Consider the following 7,447-nt stretch of genomic DNA (forward strand, 5'->3'; position numbering starts at 1 on the left):
AGTATACATGCTGACTACATACACAACAGGTAGTAGAGTAAGAAAATGCTCAACCTGATGAAATGTGAAAATCTTTGTTAATACAATGAAAACTGCTATACCTTGTGGTTTTTAAAATAAATAATACAAGGTTAAATGTTCTTGTTTTAGGATTCATTTGAAAATGAAGCTGTATCTAATATGTAAAATGTGCAAATTTTATTAGTAAGCAATTAATATACATAATAACTAAATGAAATACTCAACTTGCACTTGTCCACTTTTAATTTCTAATACTATACTTCCTTAACAGGCATAGAAAATACCCAACTTCTCTCTAGAAGCAAGTTTTGTTCTTTGACACCCTTTAAAGAAAAGCAGTCTGAGCCTGGGGCACCCATTACAGAAAAGAAGCCTGAGCCTATGGCAAGTTAATGCAGTTGACAGGCAAAACATTCTAGTACATATTACACCTTTGAGTTAAAAAAAAAAAAACAAAAAAAACCCCTCCCTAAAAGCAGATTACACATCACTATAAAAGTATCAACATCTTATGGTAGCTCTACTGGAGAATCAAGCCTTAAAGACCACTTTCTAATAGCAGAGAAAACCACTGTGAAGGCATATCAAGTACATTTACGGCTTGAATGTGTGCTATGCCACAGGATTAAGCATAGAATATATTAGTTACCAGAACTGTTGCACAGAGTTTTAACTTGATTATCACTGAGAACATAACAGAGGTACTCTCAGCCCATGCAAATTAAGTGAAAATATTCAGTCACTATGTTGAATGTTTCATTCCTGGAGAAAACTAAAGGGAGCAGTAACCAAATTAAATGCAAAAGGTGGCCAAACTCATTCTCCTTAAGGATTCCTGAGCACAGTGATATCTGAGGCGTACCTTTATCCATTAAATCTGTGTGCCCATATTGCCATTTGGGATATATGTCATCACAATGGTTTAAATCTTTTGAGTATTATTCATATATTTTTATCTACCTATTCTCTACACTTCTGAGAAGATTTTGCCTACAGTAAAATATTTTAGTAACAAAGTGCAAATGAGCATCTTTCTAAATGGAACTTATATGGATTGAAAGTAGAGATTGTTTTTTAGCAAATATGCAATATGCAAGCAGAAAAGTAGGAAAATGGCATTCAAGTGTATGGCAAAAAACTAAAAGTTGACTATTTTTAAAAAGCTATGAAGTGGCTTCAAACAAATATGCATTATGCAGGCAGAACAATAGGCAAATGGCATTCAAGTGTATTCTAAAAACCAAAATTGACCATTTTAAAAAAGCTATGAAGTACCTCAGCTAAAACACATAAAGGAATTCTAAGCTAATACAGGTCAGTAAATGTAAAAGACAGTTATAAACCCCAACAGGAAAAGTGAAACTGTAATTGGAAATTTCTATCAAGATGAGAATCTTAGAGTAACAGAAAAGTGGCTTTAAATCCACTTAGAACAACAAACAGAGAAAGAAACACAAATCTATTTTCATCATTTTTTATTATAAAATCCTGTGTGACTACAGGTCAAAAGCACTTGTGGCAGAAACATAATTCTATGTAAGCTAGAGATGTTCCATACATTAAAAAAACTGTTGCATGATTTCAAGGACTTTTTTGTTTCAGCCTACCTACTCTTTGTATTCAATGTGAGATAAAGTCTCTTTCTGTAACCATTGATTATCACTGACCACCACAATTAGGAAAAGCAAGATGGCTACAAAATGAACAATTTCAATAGTAATAACAGTGTTTTGCCTTAGTCCAAAAAGGCCCTGTATTCTCTCTCCCTTAATTAATTTGGCAAGTCTTTGTATTCAATCTGGAAACAGCAAATCATGCAAGCAGAATTTTCCTCTGATATGAGGTTGAAAATCTCCAAGATTACAGGCTTCTACAGAAATGGAATCACTTTTAGGAGTACACTGAGATTTTAACCTACAAACCAGCTTTCTATAGCGATTCTATTAAAAAAAAAAACTGATATGTAAAGGCTTGTGGTGGTTTGTCAACTGTTATAGTTTTTGAAAGATGTCTTCCAAGGATAAGACCTTTGTATATGTTCCTTGTAAATGAACACAATGTTCACAGAAAGGCCAGTGCCTGATCAGTTGCCTTTTAGGGTCTAATACATTTAGATGTTACCGCTGTTTTAGGAATACTAAAAAGAACAGTCTTATAATCTGAGATACTGGTTTCCAGGATTCCTGGAGGCATCGTCTTAATCTAACCAAAATCTGATCAATGATATCTTAGAAATGACTGCATCTTCTAGCTCTTTTAGACTACTGTGCATGCAGTTTTTATGCATGTCCAAAAGTAGGCAGAATTCTGGGGTGCTTCTTTTTTTCAGTAGAAAAGCAGATTTCCTATTAGGTTGTTCTTCTGTTAGTAGCAGAACATATTGCATGACATAATAAAGGTCAAATACTTTCCAGTCTGACTCATAGGTGGCCTCTGCATGAGCTGATGAATAACTGCTATCTAGAGTTACTGGGGCTTAAAGGGTGAGATATCCCAAAGAACTGTTTCTTCTGCTTCTTCTGAACCATCATCGATAGCCTCACTTGAACAGCTTGATTTGAATTAATCGCTCCATTAGTTGATTCAGTACTACCGGAAGCGGTCTTACCCACTTGTTCCATATCAAGTAGTTTTACCATCTCTTCAGTTGTGCAGCCTGTCCTAGAGAATCTGATTCTGATGTGTCAGTTATTCAATGTAAAAAAAAAAAAAAAAAAGTGGAAGACATGAGAAAATACAGACCCAATAATATAGTCCATCAGAGATTGCCAGAGGAAGGATTATGTTCTATTTTCCATTTTGCTTTACATGCTGATTTGTCGTTTCATAACCACCAGGTTTCGAGATGCTCGTTAGCCTTTTCTCCTGCTCTTGGTGTTGATGTGGTCAAATTATTATCCATGTCAAGTCCAATTCTACTTTGTTTCAATGGATTTTTCTCTCTTGTGCTTATGCTACCTATAATGTTTTGATAAATTGATGTCAACCATCCAGTTTCATCCTATGGTGGATTTTCTCCTCCTGAAGGCAGACTTTCATAAAATCTGAGTATTTCCTTGTTGCTCTGGCAAGACATTGTGCTTGGATTTGGTTTGATTGCTAGGAAGCTTTCCTTGCACTTGGCCTCATCTTTTATGGGTGCTTCCTGTAAAACTGTGATGCCAGAAATATATCCTCAGGCTCCAGTGATGGTCCTGACTGCTCAATGTAAGCTGTCTTTCCTGCTTAGCCTGCAGCAACAATAGAACCATCTTCAGCCATTCACAATTTCTCACTTACTGACCTGTGGTTCTGCACAAACAGGACCCACAGGGAAAGCCAGGTATTTCCTTTTGACCGGTATTTTTCCCCCATGGTATGGGCCTATATCGGAAGGCTTAAAAATTTATGCGCTCCCTTAACATGTGGCCTCAAAAGCCTAGCTATGTGTTCCTGTGCTGTTGCCCAGTATGCCCCCCAGCCAGCGGGAAGTCCTGTCTAGCTAGCTAGCTCTTCTAAGAGCCAGACCAGCTACACTTCGCCAATCCTCAGCCTAATAGTTTTCCCTTCCTTGCCAGACTGCAAAACTATTCAAACCAATCACATCCTCCCATAAAATTAAGGGTCACCTCAACCTTTTGTTTCTACAAAGCCTGCCTCCCTCAGCCCCTGCTTATTAACTCTGTTTCCAAGAACAACTGTCATGTGGTCTTGCTTGGACTGCCATGATTTCCTTTGGAACTGTATAATTGATTAATAAACTTCAGTTTTATTTCATCTGTCTGGTGTCAGGCATTGTGCGTTTGGCCATCCCATACTATTTAGGATGGAGCATCCCTTTCTCACCAATGAAGTGAATAGGAGTAAATCAAAACTGGGAGCAGACTTCCCTGTTTCTTTACATGTCTCTTAATTTTTTTGTGGGAAACTGCACATTTGAGGTAATATGTTGTAGCCAGTCTTCTACTGGTTCCCCCTCTGGTGCCTGTTATTTTTCTTTGCTTTTTTATTTGTTGAATGACTCGTTGGATTGTTTTGGCAAAGTCTATTCCCCCCTCCCTCAAAGCATGAAACCTCTGATTTTCTTCATCAGGGGACCAAGCACAGGTTTTGATATGCCTGCAATTACCCTAGGATGACTGTTGTTGTTGTTGTTGTTTTGTTTGTTTGTTTTCGCAAGGCTCCCTTTGATTGTCTCTTTCCCTGACCAGGTGGTAATCTTCACCAATTGCTGGGCAGGGCATAAACTGCTCAATAGACTGATCCGATTAAAATTGGGTTCCTTTGGTGGGATAGTTTTAAAGTCAGTGTTTCAGATTTGTTCTCACCCCAGTAGCGCTCTTCTTGGCTGTCTCTTTCCCTGGTTCTCTCTGGTCAACTAGCTTTCCTACAGTTTAGCTTTTAGTTTGAATAATTCTACCATTTTCATCTTCATTGCTCTTAACCACAAACTCCATTAATTTTGAGAGGGCCATAGGCTTCAACTTCTTCATAGTCTGTTGCAAAAATGATTCACTTTCCTTGGGAAGAGAGGCAGAGCCCTCTGTTTAATGGCCTACTTCTGTTGGGAGAAAATCTCTGAGCTATAGGTGTGGAGCTAGGAATGGTGAACTTTTAAATGAGTGACACTCGTGCCTTAGGATCTGGGCCTTCAGTGGAAGGCGACAGTAGTTTCAGGTCTTCTTGGCTTACCTTACCCAAGATGGAGTCTCTTACCAAATTGGGGTCCCAATATTTTCAACAGTGCTGCATCCAAGGTAATCCTATGAGTGTAGACTGCACGGAAGATGGGAGCCTCCATGTCTGGACTGTACTCACCTAGACTTAGACTCAGCAACAGGTAGCTTGGGAAAATATGAGAAACACTGGTGCTCTGCCTTTTCTGGAAAGATCACTCTGGGTGCGTTGTGGGGAGAAGGGACCCTGTTTTCTTGACTGTACCAATCTGGAGTGGAGTTTCCATCTTGCTGACTTAGCAGGGGAAGGGAGGGTATAGGTCTTTGCTCAAATACCAGACTCTCACCGTCCTTACTAAATTTTCCTAGATATTCTTGAATAAATGTTTCTTTACTTGCTATATGCCCTCAGGACCATTTATAGATAATTTAGATAGTTTGATTTTTAAAAAAACAATTTTTTCAGTTTCACTCTGGAACAGATTCATAGAGCTCCTCAAGCTATCATGCCAGAAGTGGAACTTTTGGCAATCTTTATTAGTCACCTCTTTAAAAGCCCATTCCACATCAAAATGCCAAGAGCACGAGCATGAAAAGGGTCATGAAGTGGCCACTGAATGCCATGTCCATTAGTGCACTTTTAGATCTCCTTCACCATGAATAGCAACGCATTGTCTGGGTGTAAGTGTCCCAATTATTCAAAACCTGGAGGATCTTGGACTCAAGAACTATCATTATGGGGCTAGAATCTCCCACTCACATAGGGATGGCACTCCATCGGTGGAATACATTACGTCGATTAGATGCCAGTGATAGCCACCAAATGGCAGCAGAGAAGCCATGCAGTCCGTTTGTTAAGAATGGGTAGGGCCCATTTCTTGAGCTGTATGTTTTAAGTATTTGTCATACTTCCCTGTATTTTAAGGGAACCCAAATGAAAAACACCACAATTAGGACAGAGGCAGTGGGACAAGTGCACAATGAAGACCCTATCTATTTCCTCTGACCTAGTCATTTGAAGTAGCACAAAACACCAGAGAGAGGACCTGATGGCTCATGAGGTAAAAGTAAACCGAATGTTGCACCCCAGTGTTCTTAGCAGCAATGTCCGCAATAGCCAAACTGGAAAGAGCCAAGATGCCCTTCAACAGATGAATGGATAAAGAAGATGTGGTCCACATATACAATGGAATATTACTCAGCTATCAGAATAGATGAATACCCAACTTTTACATCAACATGGATGGGACTGGAGGAGATCATGTTAAGTGAAATAAGTCAAGCAGAGAAAGTCAATTATCATATGGTTTCACTTATTTGTGGAACATAAGGAATAGAATGGAGGACATTAGGAGAAGGAAGGGAAAAATGAATGGGAGGGGAATTGGAGGGGGAGACGAACCATGAGAGACTATGGACTCTGAGAAACAAACTGAGTGTTTTAGAGGGGAGGGGGGTGGGGGGATGGGCTAGCCCGGTGATGGGTATTAAGGAGGGCATGTACTGCATGGAGCACTGGGTGTTATACACAAACAATGAATCATGGAACACTACATCAAAAACTAATGATATATCATATGGTGACTAACATAATGTAATAAAAATAAAATTTAAAAAATTAAAAAAAAAATAAACCAAATGTTTAACATGAACCACTTATAACATTTATAAAATTTGCAAAGTTGGGGGCAAAACTTCAAATGGGGTTCTACAGGCCATATTCCTAATTATTTGAAATGTTTAAGTCAACCAATAAACTGTAAAAATATGGCTTGGCAAATATAAGTTCATAACGGCCTGAAAGGTCCGGTTTGGGTTTTGAATTCACAGACTGCTCTACCTTTTGAGCCTTCGGTGTGGGAAGACTACCACCAACCCTCCAGGCCCATTGCCCTAGACTAGGCCTCAGGCATTAGCCAGTCTGCCTTCTCTTCCCACCCTGAGTTTTATCCCCCACCTTTGAGGACTCATCTGTGTGTATGTGGAGAACCCAGCAACTCATTAACTGTTCCTCATGTCCAGCCACGCCCCCTCCCCATAGCCACCTAGAAGTACATACTCCAACAGTGCAGTTAGTCCTCAAACAGACAGCCCCAGTGAAGGGCACGGTGGTGCTGGAAGCAGGCTTGGGTCCATTTGGATGAAGAGTTCAGGTGTCCCAGGTATCTCGAGGATGATATCAAGGGGGCTAAGACACAGAGTGTACATATATTCCTTTGGCCCCAACACTGGGCTTTTGGCCCCGTGGGAAGAACATATCAGGAAGAGAACCAAAGAGAGTCTTCGAAGCATGAAGTTCAGCATATGGGCCTCTCTTGATAGGGTCTAAGAAAAATGCTGTATTTAATAACTCGTACAGCATGAATTAACTAATCAGACACAAATTGAGGGCCTTCAAATCACACTCATGGACGGTTCTCAATTTACCCTGCCCTTTCCATTTAAATAATGCTGATGAAGAGCCCTGTCCCTTGTCTCACTATGTAGTTCTGGTCATATAAGAATTACTATGTGATAATACATTTTATTTATTTTTTTAAAGACTTATTTATTTATTTTAGAGAGAAGGGGGAAGGAGCAGAGGGAGAGAAAGAGTCCCAAGCAGACTCCCTGCCAAGTGCAGAGGCCGATGCGGGGCTTGAACTCACAACCCTGAGATCATGACCTGAGCTGAAATCGAGTTAGACGCTTAACTGACTGAACCACCCAGGCACCCCTGTGATGATACATTTTAAAATGCCAACACTGGTGGGACGCCTGGGTGGCTCAGT

General features: G+C 39.8%; 1 pseudogene; it reads right to left on the reverse strand.

Annotated features, from left to right (window-relative positions):
- Positions 1-1,814: 1,814 nt before the first annotated feature.
- LOC118011333 lies at positions 1,815-3,150 on the reverse strand (annotated as a pseudogene).
- Positions 3,151-7,447: the final 4,297 nt, after the last annotated feature.

This window comes from Mirounga leonina, unplaced genomic scaffold, assembly GCF_011800145.1.
Source record: "Mirounga leonina isolate KUSES-001 unplaced genomic scaffold, KU_Mleo_1.0 Mir_101222, whole genome shotgun sequence".
NCBI lineage: Eukaryota > Metazoa > Chordata > Mammalia > Carnivora > Phocidae > Mirounga > Mirounga leonina.